The sequence below is a fragment of the Varanus komodoensis genome, unplaced genomic scaffold (genome assembly GCF_004798865.1).
Source record: "Varanus komodoensis strain SLA01 unplaced genomic scaffold, ASM479886v1 scaffold65, whole genome shotgun sequence".
Classification (NCBI taxonomy): Eukaryota; Metazoa; Chordata; class Lepidosauria; order Squamata; family Varanidae; genus Varanus; species Varanus komodoensis.
In genome coordinates, this window is record NW_025336284.1 from 3,205,754 (window position 1) to 3,229,188 (window position 23,435).

Consider the following 23,435-nt stretch of genomic DNA (forward strand, 5'->3'; position numbering starts at 1 on the left):
GCTCATTGTAAACTGCTCACTTTGCAGGAACATTTCTCTGAAATGCATTGCCACTAATGGATTCCATTAAATTTGTGCTGCTGTGGTTTTAGTGAATCTCCTGAAATGAATGAATGGAACAGCAGCAACATTATTTCTGTTCTTCAAGTTAGCTTTTGGATCTGGTGCATTACAACAAAGATGGATAGAAGAAGCTGGGACTTACTATTCCTGAAACCAGGAAGACAATAATACTACCCTCTTAGGCTGGGGACTTAGGGGAGCAGATTAGAGTCACCCCCCTTGAAGTCGAGGGGCTCCTCAGGGCATTGGACATTACAAAGGTGCCAGGCCCTGACGGGTTACACCCAAGAGTACTTAGACAGTTGGCAGGGGTTCTCTCACGCCTGCTGGCCTCCATAATTGAGACCTTGTGGAGAACCAGTGAAGTTCCAGAGGACTGGAGGGTGGCATCAGTGGTCCCAATTTTCAAAAAGGGTAGTAGAAAGCACATGGGGAATTATAGACCTGTTAGCCTTACGTCCATTGTAGGAAAAACAATGGAAAGGCTCATAATAGAGAGAGATCTAGTGATGCTAGATAGGGAAGGGAGGCTGACAGCCACGCAACTCGGCTTCCGCAAAAACAGGTCCTGCCAGACAAACCTTGTGGAATTCTATGACAAGGTTTCAAGATGGCTAGATGGAGGGGATGCAGTGGATGTGGTATACCTGGATTTCAGCAAGGCCTTTGACAAAGTGTCCCATGATATCCTGGTGGAGAAACTGAGAAATTTTGGGATACACCAAAGCACTGTCTGGTGGATTAGGGCATGGTTGACTGACTGAAAGCAGAAAGTAACCATTAGCGGGGAATCATTGGGATGGCAGCCAGTGACAAGCGGGGTCCCCCAGGGGTGAGTGGCTAGGGCTTAACAGGCAGGGTTGCATGTGTGTGGAAGTACTGAAAACATGCATAATGTCTTAGTCCGGAATTCAGCTTCCTGAAGATTTCAATGAGCTTTTAAACTCAGACTTCTAGTCTTGTAGTAGTAGAAGCTGAGTTTTATTAAAGGGTGTAGCAATATGGGAAGAAAATGGTTGTATTAAAACATTAATTACATTCTGATAACATGAATAACATTCACAATAGATGAAATTTGTTTAAATTGTTCTTTTTATAACAAGTAAAGCAATTTAAACAAAAGGTTTAAAAGTTGTTATGATTAATGCACATTTTCATTGCTTGGCCAACCAGTCCTTCAGAATAGCAGCACCTGTGGCTGAAAAACTGTGTGTCGAAGTATGTGGGCAATGCCATTATAAATCATAAAAGCTATTGAATGAGACTTCTAGCAGTAGTCAGGATGGTACTTGCCTCTTCCCAGATCAAGCAAAAACATTATTTGCATTGCAGAATAAATTATGTGAAACAAAATAAGTTTCATGACTTTTCCATGCTTTGTGCAGATCACAGAATCTCACTTTGCTTGGCAGATGATTTGACGGGATGCAGAAGCTTATGGCCCTTTCATGGGTCACTGCCTTGCCAGGGCGAAGGGGTCTGCATAGCTCAGTGAAGCTATGAGCTATGCCATGCAGGGCCACCCAAGACGGACAGGTCATAGCAGAGAGCTCTGACAAAACGTGATCCACTGGAGAAGGAAATGGCAACTCACTCCAGTATCTTTGCCATGAAAACCCCTTAAACAGTACCAAAAGGCAAAAAGATATGACGCCAGAAGATGAGTCCCTCAGGTCGGAAGGTGTCCAACATGCTACTGGGGAAGAGCAGAGGGCTAGTACTAGTAGCGCCAGAAAGAATGAAGCAACTGGGTCAAAGCCGAAAGGACACTCAGTTGCAGATGTATCTGGTGGTGAAAGGAGAGTCCGATGCTGCAAAGATCTATACTCCATAGGAACCTGGAATGTAAGATCCATGAATCAAGACAAGCTGGATGTGGTCAAACAAGAGATGACAAGACTGAACATCGACAACTTACGAATCAGTGAACTAAAATGGACAGGAATGGGTGAATTCAATTCAGATGACCATCAGGTATACTACTGCAGGCAAGAATCCCTCAGAAGAAATGGAGTAGCCTTCATAGTCAATAAAAGCGTAGGAAAAACAGTCCATACTGTCGCCCTGCCTATTTAACTCATATGCAGATCACATCATGTGAAAGGTGGGGCTAAATGAATCACCATTTGGAATTAAGATTGCTGGGAGAAAGATCAACAACCTCAGATATGCAGATGATACCACTCTAATGGCAGAAAGTGAAGAGGAACTAAAGAGCCTCTTGATGCGGGTGAAGGAGAGTGCAAAAGTTGGCTTGAAACTCAACATTAAGAAAACTAAGATCATGGCATCCAGTCCTCTCACTTCCTGGCAAATAGATGGGGAAGAAATGGAGGTAGTGATAGATTTTATTTTCCTGGGCTCCAAGATCACCACAGACGGGGAGTGCAGCCAAGAAATTAAAAGACGCTCGCTCCTGGGGAGGAAAGTTATGGCAAATCTAGGCAGCATACTAAAAAGCAGAGACATCACCCTGACGACAAAAGTGCATATAGTCAGGGCTACGGTTTTCCCAGTTGCAATATATGGCTGTGAAAGCTAGACCATAAGGAAGTCTGAGCGCCAAAGAATTGAGACCTTTGAATTGTGGTGCTGGAGAAGACCCCTGAGAGTCCCTTGGACTGCAAGGTGATCAAACCAGTCAGTCCTAGAAGAGATCAACCCTGACTGCTCTTTAGAAGGCCAGATACTGAAGATGAAACTCAAATACTTTGGGGACTTAATGAGAGGGAAGGACTGTCTTGAGAAGAGCCTAATGGTGGGAACAAGAGATGGCAAAAGAAGAAGGGGGCGGCAGAGAATGAGGTGGCTAGATGGAGTCACTGAAGCAATTTGTGTGAGCTTGAGTGGACTCCGGGGGATGGTGGAGGACAGGAAGATCTGGAGGAATGTTGTCCATGGGGTCGCGATGGGTCAGACACGACTTCGTGAGTAACAACAACAACAACGGCAACAATTGCTTTTCTTTATTATATGATTAGCACTGCTTTATTTTCTAGCACTGCCTTATTTTTATTACCTCACTAAACCCAGGAAATCCAGCTTCTGGTCCTCACACATCCATGAAACTCACTGAATTGGTTTGGGTCAGTCACAGATTCATTCCAGCCTACTCACAACCTACCTTGTTATTGTGAGGATAAAATTGAGGTTAAAATGGAGATTGCAACAGGAAAAAAGGACAGGATTTAAATGAAATGCAACAACAACAGCAACATTCCTGCAAACCCTGGAAAGTATCTTCAACCTGCTGAACAAGACTACATTTCATGCACAAGCACATGTTCACACAAAACCTATGTTACAATTAGATTCTTAATGTTTAAGGTGCCACAAGGCTCTAGTGTTGCAAGACTAAGCTGGTTATGAACTGAGGAACTATCTCCCATTGCTGCGTCTCCCATCGCCTTCCATCCTTTCAATGCCTTCAACATCCTTCAACATCCCCAACACTTCCAGAACAAGCAAACTCTCACCCAGAAACAGTGAGTATTAGGTACAGTGAACAGAAAATGTTATTGTACAGGAGCAAATTCTGGGGAACCCTATTGATTGCTTGGGAACCATTGTAGGCATACTCAATGTGAATCTGCCATTAGTGTAAAGCTACAGGTATTATCTATATCATTAGTTTCACTTCTTAGTGTCAGGAGGTATAACTGAATGTGATCACAATCCACAATTCCTTAGTTTTAGATTTTTTTTAAAACATAAATCCCTTCTTGTTGTAATGTGTAAGGACATTTTGTAAAGTTCAGTGGCACATAGGTTTTTGCTTGCCTGAATAATATGCAGCTGGCAATTTCTTGCAACAAAGGATAAACACCTACAGTGTTTCTAAGACTCTGTCTCCAGCAACAGGACCCTTAACAAAAGGTCTTTATGGCACATAACTTACTTGCATGCCTTTTTTGAAAAAAGCAGACCTTGAGAAGCACTTAACCCATTCTGTCATATAGGTGTCCTTTGAGTAGGGCATCATCATTCAGACTGCTTCATGCTCTGCGAGTTTTATAATTGTTTCAAGTGACCTGATGCTCCAAAAGTCAGAAAGCTCTGGGAACTTTGAAAAGTTACTTTAATTCAGACAGTAGTTAGGAGGCTGAAACTGAAATATGGCAGGCCCAGATCAAAACTTCAAATATTCTCTTTAATTGCTACCTAATGCCACTAGCCAAAAGGTAAGAACTTTTTGTTTGCTTGTTTTCTGGATCAAATCATATCTCAGCAAATCGAGTATGTTTCAGACATTTCGGAAATTCACAAGCAAGAACTGACTAGACGAAGAAGAGATGTGCTTCAGTGCACAGACTAACTGGTTTCATGCAATCACATAGAGGGGAACAAGCTTTGGTGGCTTATTTCCCCTGTCATGTAAGCTGGTCACATGCTGGGAGGAGAATTTGTACATACACTTTTGCTGGTGTGGCAAGCTATGTTGGGTGAAGCTGGTGAAATTGTTCTGTGGCCATGATTAACAAGCCACACAGATTTTATGAATTGTTTTAGGGTGTTTTCCCAATCTTTGGGATTGTGCAAACAGGCCCAATATAATATATATACAATAGTGTTATAAAAAGAGTAGACAAATCTGTCAGCTTCACTTTCTCCCACATTTGAATTTTGATTAACCTTTGGTTCTTTCCATCCTGTATTTGAAGAGATATGTAATTGTTACAAACTCCTTATTAACAAGAAAAAGACTGAATTCAGCCTTAGTTATCACCTGCATGTGAGCCAGTTTACACAATTGACATCCACAGTATTCCATACATGTGCTGAAAAATTACAAACTGCCCACACACAAAGAGTTCCAAGATATATAAAGTTCATGCAATCCTTCCTTTTAGATGCTGTCTCATTGCATTCGATTTACTGTTTTGTTGCTCAGTCGAGTGTTAAGAACATCTGTCTGGAAATGCTGTGATAAAAGCCGATGGGAGGAAAGAACAGTTCAAGTGGAGAGCCTTCCAGTGGCACTTGAGACTTTATTTTCACTATTTCCTATTGGTTTTATCCTTCATTCACAAGCTTTTCCATCTTGTTTTATTTTGGAAATCCTGTGAACCAGATTATGCTGAACTGCATTCTTCTAAAGAGCCCCATGTCCTTCACCTATTTGCTAAAACAATTGCTATCTTTCTATCTTCATGAATAACATTTTAACTACATGTACTCTTGAATACTGTGTTACTTTGCTTCTCATGTTGGGCAGGCTCCCAGCATGTTAAATCTTCAGCAATTGTGAAAATTGCAATTGTTGTTCTGTGAGATATTATATTCTCATTCCATCCTATATTTCAATGCCATATAAGAGATGGGGAACGACCTTGCTCTTAAATAGCTTCAATGCTGGATCTATCAAATGTCCCCCTTTAGTATAAAAAAGTGCAAGATGGACCCTACAGTCCTAAGAGCTGAGCTTTTAACTGTTTCAGGGCAAAGTTTCCAGGGTAAAGTGCCCCTAAATGTGACCCCCAGATAATTAAAAAAGCAACATTGTGTGATTGAGTTATCAAGGATGCTCCAAGATGAAATTCTGGGGTTTGTTCTGGAGACCATAACTTTGATCTTAGCATAATTTATGTTAAGACCTTCTTTATAATAGTGCCCTAATTGCTGTAAAAGTCTTCTTTAACCAATTTCCATTTGGGAGATCAGGAGCATATCATCAGCATATAATACTATTGAAATTTTTAACTGACCCAATGATGGGGGTGTAAATTGTGGTCCTGATAAGGTCTCTAAAATATTATTTATGTACAGATTAAATAGTAAGAGAGCCAGCACACACCCCTGCTTCACATAGAAACAGAGTGATTCAGAGGAGGCCTCCTGGGCCATCTAGTCTTACCCCCAGCTCCAGCTGGCTCCACTCATGACAGGCCTACCATGTGCATGTCTAGCCTATTCTTGAGCACCCTCACCGATGGGGCCTCAACCAGAGGTTCCTACCCTGATTTGTGCAACCATGTCTCTGTGAATCTCCTGGAGCAGAAAAAGAAGTCTTTTATCTATGCTCATTGCAGCAAGCTTAGCCCTTAGGCTAAGAGCTAGGGAGGCTTTGAAGGGGACACCACCCTGAATTACACCTGGTCTGTCTTTTAGTATTATGTTTTAATACATTCAATTTATGGTTTTATTTGTTCATTCAATATTTTACCCTGTTAACTAGTAATGGATTATGGCTAAATGGAATAAACTGACTGAGTGACTGTTCTTTTGGAGAAAGCCAATCACCCCCTTCATGGATCACTGCCTTGCTGTGGCAAAGGGGCTTGCATAGCACAATGAAGCTATGAGCTATGCTATACAAGGAACCCAAGACAGACACGTCTTAGCAGCGAGCTCTGACAAAAGGTGATCCCCTGGAAAAGGAAATGGCAAACCACTCCAGTATCCTTGCCATGAAAACCCCATGGACAGAATCAGAAGGCTAAATGATATGATGCCAGAAGATGAGTCCCTCAGGTTGGAAGGTATTAAATGTGCTACTGGGGAAGAGCAAGCGAAAGAGAAAGAATGAAGCGACTGGATCAAAGCCAAAAGAACACTCAGTTGCAGATGTATCTGGTGCCATCACTTCCTGGCAAATAGATGGGGAAGAAATGGAGGTAGTGACAAATTTATTTTCTTGGGCTCCAAGATCACTGCAGATGGTGACTGTGCCCAAGAAATTAAAAGACGCTTGCTCCTTGGGAGGAAGGCTATGGCAAATCTAGACAGCATACTAAAGAGCAGAGAAATCACCCTGCCAACAAAATTTCATATAGTCAAGGCTATGGTTTTCCCAGTTGTAATGTATTGCTGTGAGAGTTGGACCATAAGGAAGGTTGAGTCCTGAAGAACTGATGCTTTTGAATTATGGTGCTGGAGAAGACTACTGAGAGTCTCTTGGACTGCAAGGCAATCAAACCAGTCAGTCCTAGAGCAGCTCAACTGCTAAACTGCTGTTTAGAAGGTCAGAAACTAAAGCTGAAGCTCAAATACTTTGACCACCTAATGAGAAGGAAGGACTCATTGGAAAAGGCCTTGATGATGGGAATGATTGAAGGCAAAAGGAGAAGGGGATGGCGGAGATTGAGGTGGTTGAAGGGGTCACTGGAGAGGTGGGTGTGGGCTTGGGTGTACTCTGGGGGATGGTGGAGGACAGAAGAACCTGAAGGTATTTTGTCCATGGGATTGCGAAGAGTCAGGCATGACTTTGCAGCTGAACAACAACAATAACAATGCTAATCACAAAGGTACACCCAGATAATTGCATTGAAATTGGGATATTTGACAGGCTGGCTGGGTTTCTGCTTGAGTCAAGAGTGCACAATATACAGCAGTTAATCCAAACATGAGTTCACTGGAGCTGCTGTTGACTTGCTGACAGCATATCAAATTCATAATAACTTATCAAGAATCACAGCCCTTAATTACATATTATAACAAAACGATCAAAATTGAAAACACAATTCTGGACCCTTTCAAATTAGTATGCATTACATTTTTAATGGTATAAGGATTGCCAACATATGGCATGGCCAGTTATGTTTTCAAAAGACAGAATCCAGAAGAAAAGGGAATGGAGGGAAATGTAGACTTCAAGTTCCATCTATCTGTACAAGAGAAAAAAAGGTAAGGTATGTGTCTCAGCCTATTACTCCATACACATTACTCCATACACAGCAATGGCATCCTACACATGCTTACTCTAAGCACTGTTGTGTTTGGTAGGTTTTACTCCCTTCTGACTGTGATTAGGATTGTTCTTACTGTCCCACTGGATAATTTACCTGTAAATTAGCATACATAGACTGAGGCTTCATAGCTCATTCTTGTACCAGATACCCTTTCAAAGCACATCTACAAACATCACTGTTGTTGTATTTATTAAGCATATTTAGTTACCCGAGGGGAAAAAAAACCAGGCAAATTCAGGTACCAATTCTTGTATCTGGTTACACAATAAAGTTGCACAGTGACTTGGCAACGGCTTCCTATGTGGCATGACTGAACCTGAGGGAGAGGCCTAAGACAGCATTGGCCTCTCACTTAAGTCATGGCTGTCCTATCCTTCCAGAACACTTGCATCAGCAGCCATTCTCCTGGCACTATCTTCTGGGGGAGGTTAATGGACCATGAGGCCCTATCCATTGTCTCCACTGGAACCAATCCACCCACAGGATGGGTGGTACGTTGGGTCACACAGATTCATGCTAGCCATTGAGGGCACAATGCACTACAAGAAAGAAGAAAAGAAAAGAAAAGAAAAGAAAAGAAAAGAAAAGAAAAGAAAAGAAAAGAAAAGAAAAGGGAAACAAAATAGGTTGAGGAGGAGGAAAAATCTGTTCTCACTAAAATTAACAAGAACTTTCTGTATCTGACACCCAGGCAAATGGTCACTTACAAGCCAGATTTAAAAGTACTTCATTCTGGCAGGATCATTGCATCATAGCATAGCAGAGTTGGAAGGAAGTCATAAGGTCCAGCCTAGAGTTTGCAATAATTTTCTCAACTCTCTCTGTTTATTGGACTGCTTCCTGAGCTTCCCTAACCCTAACCCTAACCCTAACCCTAACCCTATCCCTCCCAATATGCTTTCTCTTTCTACATTCTAGGGGCCTGCTAGTTCAATTTGTACAAGCCACTAGACTGCTAAAGAATCTTTAGAATAAATGTGTGCCAGGAAGAGAGTGAATGAACTGTCAGGAGAACTGAGAATGCCCTTATACCTCCTTGAAAAATGCCAGCTGCAATTATCATATGTTCCATATAGTTAAGCACGAATTATGCATTCCTCAGTGATTTTCATGAATACTTATCTTTAAGAGTCATTCAATTGGCTTCCTCAGTTGGGATATTCCACTAGCAAAATGAATCAACTAGACTTAAGGGCTGCACACTCACATTTATTGCACAGGAAGAGATGGTAAAATCAGCATGATCCACTGAACTGGATTGGAAAATGGTTGGAAATTCTTTCACTTTCTTGTAATGGGGCCCTGGTACACCTCAAAGTCACATACAAGTAAGAAAATATGGCCCATGATGCAGGCTTCTTTGACCATTGGCATTCCTGTGGTGTGTAGCTATGAAAGTATCAATAACCTGCTAAAAAACTGATGGGGATTTGCTTAATCCTTTTACAGATTTTACTACTAATACTGTTCTGTTATAAATAGTTACATTTTTCTAATTAGATTTACTAGATGTGTAGGACATAGCATCATTTTTATAAAGTAGCTTTACAAAGTACCAGCCTATTATTCCTTATATAACTCCTGAGAGGAAAAGGAGTTTCATAAGTTAATCCTTCTCTATCCAGGTCATTTCAGAGATATCAGGAAATTATTTCCTTATGGGTTCCCTTTATAACAGCTCTTAAAAGGATCTATAACTTTAAGAATGGGCCTGTATACATGACATGGCATGTGTGGAGCTCATACTGCTTCAACATCAGACTTCAAAGCTGTAGGGAGGAAAAAACAACAACACTGGGCCCAGATAGTCTTCTCATCAATCCTACACGTGGAAGAGGAACTGTTATGGAAAGAAAAATCCTTCAAGTGAAAGACTGGCTACCATGGTGGTGCCATAAAGAAAGATTTGGATTCTGGGATCACAAGCTAAGCTTTCTGGAAGATGGAGTACCTGCAAATGATGGGCTGCACCTCACAAAGAACGGGAAGCAGATGTTTGGCCACTATGTGAAAAGCTTCATCAGGAAAGTTTTAAACTAAAACATATAGAGGAGGGAGATGTGCAGCATGGCATACCATCACCTGACAAAGACATATATTTCAACAGAGAAAAATCCTCAAGCAGGGCCCAACACCAGTCTTCCAAAATAATGTAGAAAGAAAACCAGGGCACAGGAAGAATGAACTTTGATGTCTCTACACAAGTACCCAGAGTATGAGAAACAAACACATACTTGAACTCATAGTACCTGAGGGCAATTATAAGAATAATGGACACTTCATGGGATGACTCAAATGACTGGAACTCTAGAATTGATGGATACAACCTGTTCAAGAAAAATGGAAGAGATGAAAAGGGAGGTGGAGTTGCACTGTGTGTAAAAGACACATATATCTGCACATAAATGCAGAAAAGGAAGTTAGTAGCCCCACTGAAAGCATCTGGCTAAATTTAAAGGGAGCAAAAACTAAGAAAAACATAGTTATTGGTGTCTATAACCAACCACCCAGTGAAAAAGAGGACAAGGATGCAACCTTTCAAAAACAACTTGCCAGCATTTCCAAGAAGAATGATGTAGTCATCATGGGGGACTTCAATTTCACTGATATGTGCTGGGAGACAAATTCTGTCAAGCATGGCCCCTCCATGAGATTCCTGACATGTGTTGCCAACAACACCCTCCAGAAAAAAATAGAGGAAGGTAGGAGGGGATCAACTATCCTCAATACTAACAGGGATGGCCTGGTGGACAAAATAGAAACCATGGGAACTCTGGGGGAAAGTGACCATGTGATACTTGAATTCTCAATAATAAAGCAGACAAAGGGCAACAGGAGCCAAACAAGCCTCCTGGACTTTAAGAAAGCCAACTTTAACAAACTGAAAAAAAAAGATAAGTGACGTGCCATGGCAACACACCCTTAAGGGAAAAGGAGTCCAAAAAGGGTGAGGAATCTTGAAAAAGAAAATTATGTAACCACAACTATGAACAATTCCAACAAGGAAAAAGTGAAGACTGCAGAGACGTCGCTCCACAAAAGGTTAAGTGATAACATGAAAGAAAAAAGAACATGCACAGGAAGCGGAAGCAGGGCCAGCCCATGAAGGAAGAAGGTAAACAAATAGTAAGGAATTGCAGGGAATGCATCAGGAAGGCTAAAGAAGGAAATGAACTGAGAATAGCAAGGAATACTAAGCACAACAAGAAAGCCTTCTTCAGATACACCCAGAACCAAAGACATGAGAAAGAGAAGGGTGTCCAGCTACTTAAAGTGGATGGCAGAGTGATAACAGACAACAAGGAAAAGGCAGATGTGCTCAATTCCTACTTTGCCTCAGTCTTCTCCCACAAGGAAATCTGCAATCAAGAAGAAGTACAAGCTGGAATTGAGAGATGGCAGCCCAAGATTGTCAGACAAATGGTCAAGTGGTGAAATAAACACTTTCAAATCCCCAAGGCCTGATGAATTCCAACCCAGAGTCATAAAAGAGCTAGCAGAGGAACTCACAGAACCACTGGCTATTATCTTCGATAAAGAGGAGAAGTGCCAGATGACTGGAGAAGGGTTAATGTTGTCCCTATCTTCAAAAAGGGGAAAAAAGATGAACCTGGAAACTATAGACCAGTTATTTTATAGACTGACACCAGTCCCTGGAAAAATTCTGAAGCAAATTATTAGAAAAAAAAATCTGCAAGCATCTTGAAGAAATGCAGTGATTAATGGAAGCCAGCATGGATTTATCAAAAATAAATCCTGTCCAACCAATTTAATCTCATTTTTTGACTGGGTAACCTCCCAAATGGACAAAGGGAACATTGTGGACGTAATCTACCTAGAACTTGGCAAAGTTTATGACATACTGCAACATGACATGCTGATAAGCAAATGAGCAAAAATTGGACTAGATGGAAAAACTATTAGGCAGATCCAAAATTGGTTGCTAAATTGACACAAAGAATGCTCATCAATGGCACCTTCTCAAATTTGGAGGTAACTAATGCTGTGCCACAGGGTTCAGTCCTGGGCCCAGTGCTCTTCAACCTCTTTATTAATGATTTAGATGAGAAAGTAAAAGAAAAGATAATTAGATCTGCAGATGATACAAAGCTGGGTGGAATAGCAAACACCCTAGAGGACAGAATGAAGATCCAGGGTGATTTTGATAAACTTGAACACTGGGATGAAAGCAAGTGAATGAGATTCAAAAAGTGCAAGTGCCAATGTCTTCACCTATGAAAAAGAAACCAAATGCATCAATACAAGTTGGGGAATATATGCTCGACAGTACAGAAAAAGAAAAAAGATCGTGGAGTAACTCTCGACAAGAGGCCAAAGATGAGCCAACAATGGGATCCAAGCGCCAAACGGGCAAATGCTATTTTGGAATGCATTAACACAAATCATGGGAAGTAGTCATTCCTCTATACTCCTCACTAGTCGGACCTCACCTGGAATACTTTGTCCAATTATGGGCACCAAGATTGAAGAAAGATGCAGGAAAATTAGAAAGGATCCAGCAGAGGGCAACAAAACCGATCCAGGGTTTGGAAATACTGGCCTATGAGGAGAGACTGGGGGAACTGGGCATGTTCAGCCTTGAGAAGAGAATCCTGGGGGAGGGGGACAGGATATCCCTCTATAAGTCCTTCAAAGGCTGTCACAAAGAGGAAGGTCAAGATCTCTTCTTGCTTTTTCCAGAGCATAGGACACGGAATAATCAATTCAAGATGTGACAACTCAAATTTAGGCTGGACATAGGAAAGTTTCCCCACTGTCAGAGCAGTACAGAAGTGAAACCAGCTGCCCAAAGAGAGATGGTGGGCTCTCCCACACTAGAGACATCCAAAAAGAAACTGGACAGCCATCTGAGTGGGATGGTGTAATGTTCTGTCCTTCATGGCCCTTCCAACTCTACTATTCTATGATTCTATGGTGCTATGACTCAAATCATCTCAGCCTCAATCAGCATGTCTACTGGTCTGGAATCTTGGCAGGTGTCATCCAAAATATATGAAGGTTAGGGAAGGCTGTCTTGCACTGGAGATCAGGAATAGGCATTCTGATACCATCCAAATCTTCTGAAGTACAACTCCTGTGAGCTCTTGTCAGCATGTAAGAAAATTATGAGAGTTTTCATAAATTTTAAGGATATCAGCTCTGTAGGCCTTTCTGTATACAAATTACTATTGTTTTAGCACTGTAGTTCTAAATATATTAGGTAATGGGTCATGGTGACTTCGATGGAGCATATTTGAGAATCAAACTGAATATTGATTTAAGTTTCCTGACAGAAGTTAATAGCAAAAGCGTGGTAATTATTTAAAATTGTTGTATACTTGCTGCAACTGGATATAGCTTCAGACTTATATGATTATTAGTGACTGAAAATATTTTCTAAATATATCTTCTCAGAAAATTCTACTGGAAATAAGTTTGGACTAGTACTGTTTTTCATAATTTATGACTCATATGCAAAACAGAATGCAACTTCATGAATTGTACAGGGGGACAATAAGCATTTGGCATACATTGGCTGCTTGGGACTGCTCAAAGGTGTGTATGTTGTCCGGAAAGGAAAATTGAACATTTTCCTTGTATTGAACATTCCTTGTATTGAAAATTGAACATTGTAGACAACAATACATGGCCAATTAGCTTCACTGGACTTGGTGAGTCACCAGTTTGGAAGACCTGGACAAGAAGAATATCATTACTCAATTGACCACGCTGTTGGCAGTGCTCTTTAAATGTAAAAAGGCAAGGGTCAATATGTGTGTTTCTTGAAGGAATGAATTAGAAAGCCAACATGAGAAAAGATGCCTTTTGATTTAATTATAAATGAAATAGCACAAGGCATAGACTGTCAGGTTACTGCAATACTAACCAAAACAATGTGTAGTCTTATGTGTATATAGGTGGGAAATTCTCTTGATGGCTTCATGACTAAGAAATGAAAGGTGTCAAGTTGAAAAGGTTAAATCATGTCAGTCAGTATGGAAGCAATTTAGAGAAGCTTATGTAATAAATGCTCATATAAAATTCACATTCAATTTTTTAAGGCATGTGGGGACTGAATGATGTCAGAATTGTTAAATGGATGAGACAAGGAAGCCATAAAAACCAAAACTGTTGTAACTATTTTCTAAAGCTATTACTCAAATTAAGAAAGCAGTGCAAAATCTAACAAAATACATGCAAAGTTATGGCTTGAACTAAACATGTTGCAACATTAGTGGCTGCCAGTGAATGCCTTAGATCTTTTTATCTACTTTCTCCTGCTTGCATGTCAGACAGAACATTTACTGCAAAGTCATCAAACAGCAAGGTTTTTCCAAGTATCCATAAGTAGAACTGATGAGGAAAATCAGAGTATGGTGATCCCATGTAATGTATTTCATTTCACTATGTATTAACATGTAGATGTAGTTTTGTGCATGTACATGATCAAAGTACAGGCTGAGAACTGCACAACCATCTAGGTGAATGGCTGCTTTCCTGAAATGCAAGACAGCAGGTGCAGGAAATTGGAAATCATTTCTGTGGCCCCTCCTGCTCTTATAGTGGTTGCTTCTAAGCATCCAAGTTTAGGGGCTTCTTGCACTGAAGATGCAACTGATAGGACTGTGTTCTTAAGGAAGTGTATGAAAAGAATGGAGAAATGGAGAAAGAAGGGGTCTCCTGGGCCATCTAGTCTGAGTCCTGACTCCACCCACTCACAACATGCCTACCATGTGCACATCTAGCCTGTCCTTGAACACCCTCACTGATGGGGCTTCAACCACCTCCCATGGAAGCCCATTCTATACCCTCTTCCCCATACCCTTCTCTTTTGAAAAGTCCCAGTGTTCTATCTTACATTGTTTAGTAAGAACCATAACCCATGAAAAGAGTTTGGGGGAGGCAGGTTTCTGTAAAGTAAAGGAAAAAATGGAAAAAAATCCTTCTGGGGGTTTTCATAAATGAATGTATAAGGATTCAAGCCTATGTCTTTTACATTCCTATCATAAATCTGACAAATCTATCAGAAAACCATGCTGTTTTGATTGGTTTTAAATTGTGTTTTCATAATTCGCAACCAAGTTTCCCTACCAGTATCTCTATGTGCTGGTAAGAACCATGGGGCATGGGTTGATTCAGTAGTGGAATGGGTAGGGGATTCTACCTTCCCTTCAGTGATGTGCTCACTGCCCATCCAGCTCATCCAGTCCCTTGTTCTCTCGAAGAGGGTAAGAAGATCGACTAGTAAACACTTTATTAGAATACAGAGTACAAGAATGAGAGTTATTTAATGAGAAAGGGGAAAGGAAGCAAAAAACAACTTCTTCTGAAATCAATAAATACTTGAATATTTTGTCAAGACTAGTGGTGACTATGCTGGCTAGAGATGATGGGAGTTGTAGTCTAAAACAACTGGGGAGCATTAGCTGTCTAGCTCTGCTCTAGCTCATAAATGTGTAGATTGAGACTCCAAAATATATGATCCATGACACCAGGGCCAAGCTAAATGTTGTGCTAAGCATATATAGTATAGCCAAGAATGATAGCTTTTCTTACTCTCGTAAGCAAGCACAAGCCTGATTTTGATAGGGACAATAACTATCCAAGGGGAAGAGTGGGTTAAAACTTTCCTCCTTTTTCGTTGAAATTGCGCACACACACACACGCACGCACATGTGCACGTGAAGGGAAAGAGGAAGGAAGGTAGAAAGAAAGGAGGATGATCATGGGAATATAGAATTTTACCTGCTTGCATGTCAGACAAGGAAATTGCTGGAGAAAAGCTTATTCTCTAACCCTTCTGAAACAGCATGGCCTCAAACTGAATCATGACTGCACAGCATAACTAGCAATACACCATAAGCCCTATGTGTGATTAGCACAACATGTATACCCTATTCAATTTTTATAACAAGCATTTCATGTAAAAAGCAATGAAGTCAAGGAGCTTCACCTCTTGATGCCACCTCATAATGCAGCTCTGCCCATCAATATCTAAGCATACATTGTGAATGACTGTAGTAGGGAGCTTTGTGCAAATGCCCAAGCAAACACTATAATTCAGTTAAATGAGCAGAACCACATTATGATCCATCCATGCTTGCTTTAGTTTGTCCACAGTGTAGAACAAACTTCACTTTCTTTCTCTGGCTCTGCAGTAACTGTAGGTCTCAGCCACTGCCCTGGTGATGGAGTTACTCCTACATGGTTACTGAATGAGAGTACAGCTGCTGTTGCTCTCTTGCCCTGTCTGCTATCCCGTCTGGCGCCTGTTACTCCCCATGACTCCCTTCTAGTTTGCTTAGATGCTGTCTTCTACTACTGCAACTCACAAGGGCCAAGAAGCATTGAGTTCTTGGTCTTCCAGAAGAGGGCTCCACCATACTGAATTCCCTCTAATACTACTTTTGATTACATTAGCCTTGGGAAATAATAAAGCATATTAAAAAATAAACCAAGGAACAGAGGCTGGCATCCTCTGCACATTTCCCTGAAACTAAGCCCTACAGTAATTCAGTCAGATGTGGGGCCATAGCAGACATTGCTTTAAATGTTTATCTAGTAGGTTCCTGATGGTTTCTAGTTGGATGGGGTGATGGAAAAAATCACCCCTAAATGTATGGTTTGAATACAGCTATTGAATAGCTTGAATACAGCTATTCAAGACAAAAAATGAAAGGAAGATCTATGTTTGGGATACATGTTTGAACCACCGTCTGTTTGCCCCTCACTTCTGAGTAGACCTGCATAGGAAGGTGCTGCCAACGCATGCAGTATGTTCCCTTTTAACTTTCCAAGATGCATTAACAACTCAAGTGATTCAATTGATGCTTTTCATTTCTGTCTGGGCAAATTGTCTGGTGCTGTTAACATAAGGATAGTGTTTGTTTCTGCATGGAAGAGAAAGTCCAAGCATCATTGTAAATAATCTCTGTTTCCAAACATTTTCCATGCATAGAGAAGTGGCAATTATCCACATAAACTGAGCAAAAGTTGCAGGAAGCTTTTTACCAGTTCTTAAAGGCCTCAAAATTGTCAATTACCACCTGTAGTCTTTAAACACTTAAATTGTCATACTGAGGCTTTCCTTATTGATTCTTCATTGCCATTAAATCGTTGCTTGTTGAGTGAAAGTGATCATTTGAATCTCTCAAATAAAATTGTTTTGTTTTTGCATTGCTGTCTGCAGTACTTTTGGACTCAGGCAGCTAATCCACTTTAACACTATAGTACTTCATCTGAGAGCTCAAGTCTCTGATAAAACCTACCTTTTTAGGGGGTGAGGAATTCAAATGTAGGCAGTGCTGTTGCCACATCCAAATATTATTTTGAGAGAAAGGACATCACATCACAGTTGTGTTAGTTCCAGTTATTTTCCACACTGAGCTCAAAGTGCTGTTTTTCCCTTAATAGTGTGTAGATACTCACCTGCTGTACTGTTCAGTTAGATCACAGCCTTTATCTCATTGAATCTCAACAAAACTCTTTCTATCCAATTTTGGTCAGGAGGGCTAATAGCTTAGCAGCAAACGTCCTAGGTTCCACCCCTAACATCTCCAGGTAATGCTGAGAAAGGCCTTATCTGTAGTAGCACCCCATCTGTAGAATCCACAGCTGAAAGAGATGTGCCAGTCATCCTCGTTTTTTTCTTTTGAACAGCAATTGAAAATATTTTTATTTCATAACTATTTTTGTGAGTGAACTGGTCTAGTAAACTAGTCTATTAAACTGTTGCTGGTGCTGCGTTAAGGATTTTAGTTGATAGACAATTTTATTTAGAGTGATTGTTTTAATGGGTTATTATCAAATGATTTTTTAATTTAATTGTTATCTTTTGAATGCTTTATATTTTTACTGTTTTATTATACTATTGCATAAATTGAATTATTTTAATCTGTACAATCTGTTTTCAAGCTGTTGTACCATATAAGTCGCCCAGAAAGCCTTTGGGTTAAGGAGTGTGGCATATCAGTGCCGTAAAAAAGAACCAAAAAGAAGCAAATTACTGCTCAGCGATTAAGCCTGAAGGCAGTATGCCAGCACAAAGAGTAGTGCTGTGACAGTGCACATGTTAGGGGCTCCTAGCTGCACTGCGTGACAAGCAAGGATTCTTCCAAGCAATTGCTTGAAATCCCAGATTTGCCACTCAGTGCAGCCATGTCAGAATGGAGGGAGCAGGGTGCCATGCCCCAGCAGAGACGGGAGAAGCACCCCTGCCCGTGCCCCTAGCTGATGCTTGGGCTGTTCAGGTTGAACAAACCTACTGTAACCATCTTCAGGCCACCTAAATCTCACTTCCATGGTTTTCACCTCTGCTCATTGAAACTTCAGCTCTTTAAAAGGATTATAGTATGCCCTGTTGGATAGGATTCTGTGATCAGGCATCCACTGCTGCTTTTCACATTCAATGCCTTTTCTAGCTGGGGATGCAGATACTGGGCCCTTTATCTATATATGCAAAGTCCTTTGATTCTGACCTATTAATGGTACTTTCAGTTGTAATGGATTCTGAGAGAGTGGCAAGTCTTGACTTGTTTTGCGTGTTAGAAAGTAATACCATAGTTCAGAATTTGCCAGAAAAGTTTGCCAGAACTTTACAAAATGTTGGAAGGTTTTTCTGCCCACCTACCTCTGGGTTAGGATGCTGTTCCTGTTGTTTCGACAGCTTGAAAATAATTGGGTTTTAAAAATGGGTTTTGCAAAGTCAGTGTTTTTTCCCCAAGAGTTCAAATGCGAAGGGGGAAGGGTAACCAGTAGCATAGACTGATCAGTACGAATGGAAGAAGCCTGTTAGGAACTGACACTCCATAGCAGTTATTTAATTCTGCCGGGAAGCATGGGGCTAGGGGTCTTCTCTGCCACCTGAACTGACTTAGAAGTCAAGCACCTATAAATAAAATACTTTTCTGAAGGTAAAGATGTCTGGGTTCATGGCTTCTTCTGCCTCCTGTGTCTATATATCCAGAGTCTCTCAGTTTAATTCAAAAAAGAAGAAGCAGAAAAAAAGAGGTTTTTCATTCATGACAGTCATTCATTCCATTTTTCCTTGCCAAAAAATATTTCCAGGGTACTTGTAAAAATGCATACAATTGAATGTGGCTTCACAATTCTAACGTCATGAATGTAAGACTGGATGCAGCAATGTTATAAGGTCATGAGAGCATGCTTTCTTAGGAAAGACCTCACAGACAGTTCTTGGGGGTGTCTATTCCCCTCTACAGAGAAGTAAATTAAAGAAATAGATGTTTATCACTGCATATGGATTTATTTATTTATTTATTACAGGCATTTATATCCGGTCCTATTGCCGAATGCTCATTACAGCTTACAAAAAATAAAAGTGCAATATAAAATGTCAATTGTTAAAACAATATAAAACACATCATGAACTTAAGAAAAAGGAGATAAAAATAGAAAATGTGACTGTGAAGGAAAAAATCCTAAAGCATCTAAAACCATTGGTTATTAAAATAATGGTCAAATAAAAAAGTCTTTACCTGGTGCCAAAAAGAGTATACCATTGGCACCAGGCAGACCTCTCCGGTGAGCAGATTACATAGTCTGGGTGCGTTATGTGAATAATGGCACAGCAACAGGAACTTAGATATAGTGGGAAAGTCTTCATTCAGATTCAATTGTCTAAATATTAATATATTTGTTTTTATTTTTTATTACATATTTTAGAGGCATGGTTTGATGTGGTTGCTTTCACGTGTTTACCTTATAAAGCTTATTGAAATAGAATCAATAGTCATTTTGGAATGCTGCAATTCCCCTCCTTTATCCTTTAACCTGTGAGCACAGCTCTTTCTTTATAGCAGAACTCCTGAATTTCTTTCAACCCAAGAGCTGAATTTCATTTCGCGGAAACTCCTGTGATGGATAGGGTCAAACAAAAAAGGACAGAAGCAGAAATGTTTAGAATTTGAAATGCTTACAACTTTTATTGCTAGTCTCTAAGCCTTAGGAAAGCATTTCAATCTTTTAGGATGGGACAGAGAAAGGTCAGAAAATCATTAGACATTTGCAATCAAGGAAAAGATAGGAAAAAGAGAAATGGCCATCTGAGGAAACCCTAGAAATCCAGGATGGATTTAGATTCCAAACTTCAGCTGCTGTACCTCTACTTTGCAGGTTGCCAAATTTAGCAAAGTATGTTCTGTTTCCTTTGTAAGTAACTCCCCACTTGAAACATCCCTATATTTAATGTATATGCTTCTCAGATTTGCATTCCATTACCAAATACTAATGGACTGCAGGTGGTGCAGTGGTTTAAACCACTGTGCTGGTTGATCGAAAGGTTGCCGGTTCGAATCTGCACAATGGGGTGAGTTCCCGTTGCTCCGTCCCAGCTCCTGCCAACCTTGCAGTTCGAAAGCATGCAAATGCAAGTAGATGAAAAGGTACCACTTCGGTGGGCAGGTAACAGCGTTCTGTGCACTTGGGTGTTTAGTCATGCTGGCCACATGACCACGGAGACCGTCTGCGGACAAACGCTGGCTCCCTCGGCTAGGAAATGGAGATGAGCACCGCCCCCTAGAGTCAGGCATGACTGGACGTAACGTCAAAGGGAAACCTTTACCTTTACCTTACCAAATGCTAAGGTCTGTTTCAGTTTAAGTATTTTTGCCTGAATGTAAAACAATTTTCAGCCATTCCATGCCTTTTAGAAAAAAAATAACTTTTTCCATTATTTTTAATTTATTTACTGGGCATGCCCCTATTTGTCTTCTGCATATGTTTAGCACCCTTAATTTTGTTTCCAGTTTCAGTTGCTTTCTGCTTTTCACTGAATCACTTTTGCTTTTCAAGTGCTCTGTCTGATCCTTCAGTGTCTGTAATATTTACTGACCCTGCAAAGAAACGTATGAAAACCTTCTGGGGTAACTTGGCACTTCTTTTGTACACCAAAGGACACAATGTCACACAAAGCATTTACTTACTATTGGAATATTTTTTGTTCATTTCATCATCTTTTGTAGGAAGTGTCTGCCAATCTCAGAGGCAGTAGGATGGAAAGGCTAGCTTACTCTAAGAATGTTGATTCTGGGAATTTGGAAATAAACCTCTCTGGAATTGCTTGAGTGCATTCTGAACCAGCCCTCATACAGAGTTCAGATCCAGTTTATAATGTACTTAACCACATCAGTATTGCTATACCTTTTTATTTAAACGTCATTTTAATTGTTAACAATATTTACTTATTTATCTGGCCAGGGCGACTTCTTTTCTTTTCTTTTCTTTTCTTTTCTTTTCTTTTCTTTTAAACTTCTTTTCTTTTATAACTCCTTTTCTTTTATAACTTCTTTTATATTTTTTTATTTATTTTATATTGTTAATTTTAATTTGATATTGTTATTTTTGTATTTTATTGTATTTTATTGTGTTGTAAGCCGCCCCGAGGCTTCGGCAAGGGGCGGCATAGAAATGTTCTAATAAATAAATAAAATAAATAAATTTTAGCATAGTGGTGCTCTGTTCCTTTACAAGTAATCCCCTTCCATTTTCCATCCAAATTTACTTGAGGGCATCAATAAAGGCTTGTAATAATTGGGTCTCCATTAAATTCTATTCGACCTTACCCTACCCTACCCTACCCTACCCTCTCCTATTTTCATAAAAAAGCCATAGAAAATACATGCTCAAAATGTAATTAGATCTGAACAACAAAGTTAATAGAGAATTTAAATAAACATATGCTACAATAAATATATACATCCATAATTAAAATAAATACAAGTTCAACAAAACAGTAAGAACTACTACACACTTAGTTTCAATTCCAGTTCTGTTTCTCCTTCATCTAGCTCCAGAGGTATTCCTTTAGAAATTGACACTGAAAACCACTCTTTCATCTTCAATTTCTGACATTTGAACTGATGCTATTTTTTGTAGAAGAAAAAAAATGTGCATGTGCAATAAAATACAACAGAAAACTGAAATTAGGAAAGAGATTGATCAGTTGTTTTTGTACAGCTCAAAATGCATTTTGGATAAATAAAGTCTTAATAATTTCAACCTTTTAGGACTTGGGGAAAAGCGGCACAAAATCCAGAAAAACTAGCAATTGGTGCTTAAGCAAATAAGTTTGGGACCAGGTGAAGAAATGTGGACAGAGAAAAAAAATAAAAACATAAGTACAAACATCTGAAATACAAATATGTACCATCCAAACTATCAATAATATAGCACATTAAACCCAACTAATGAATAAAGAAGTAAATAACACTGTGTTCCCACTACCAAGGAGACCAGCAATAGCTCCATTTCATTTCATATATTATAACAATTAACAATATATAATATACTTCATTTTACCCATATTCCCTTTCAAAATTAATATATTATTGATTAGGCTTACAACCTTTACCTTCTATCAATACTGCTTTTACAAAATCTTCCCAAATTTCATTATATTTATTTGTTTTTATTAACCCTTTTTAAATTTTTATTTCTGTTGTCAGTTTATCATTAACTACCATATTCCATATTTCATTATACCATTCGTGGCTTTGCATAACCCAATTCTGTTTCCAATATTTAACTATCACTAACCTAGCTGCCATTATCAGGAACAATTCTTTCTTAACTTGATTTATATCTTGTTTTTCAATCAACAGCAATAACAAAATACTTGGTGACATTTCTAAATTTATATGTAAAATTACTCTAATTTTGTTAAACATCATGATCCAGATCTTTTGTATATTATCACAATCCCACCACATATGTTTTTAGTTGACATCCCTTTCCCACATCTCCAACATATATTAGAATATTTATCATCAATTTGATTCAAGTTAACTGGTGTTAAGTACCATCTCCATATCACTTTATATCCATGATTTTCAATTCTGACATATTCTTATATACATGTCTATTTCAAATATTCTTTCAATCCTTGTTTTTTTTCACCTATGTCAATTTCACAAATTGATTTTAAACTTTTTGTCTGATTCCCTAACTCCATTAATGTCCTATAAATTTTAGCATTTCTTCCTTTGCTTGTATATTCTTGCTTAATCTCACATTCTTTTCACAATCATTTAAAATTTTGTTAATTGTCTTTCTTCCTCTTTAAATTTTCCTCCATCTTTATCCTTTTTTCTGATGGAATTAAATGTAACCAATTTAATTTTATCCTCTGACAATTTACCCCTAAATTGTGTTATATTTTTATCTTATTTTTCCAATATTTATATATATGATTGTTTAAAAAAATTGTTAATCCAATCCTTTGATTTAATTTTGGGTATTTCTCCATTTCTACCACAGGTGTTAACAGAGAAATTCCCAAAAATAACTGCCATCTCCATTTATCCATATTTCTATCATATATTTAAGAAGGGATTTTGAATTCTCTAATCTTTTTTACATCCTTTTTAAACCAGTATGCCTCTAAATGATCACCTATTTCCCTTAACTCTTTACCTTGTTCTCCCATCTGAGCTTTAACTTCTGTAATTGCTTGAATATTCTCTTGAATTATTTTCGTTAAACCTTTTAGTCTTCCACACATATTATCTATTTTGATATTTAATTTCTTCATATCATTCTTCATCTCATCTTTCATATCTTTCAAATCTGTCTTCATTTCTCCAAATGCTTGTAGAAGTATATCAAGCTTGTCTGGTTGTGTTGATGATTGAGATATTGGGAAGTTTGTTGGTTTTTCCGATGATG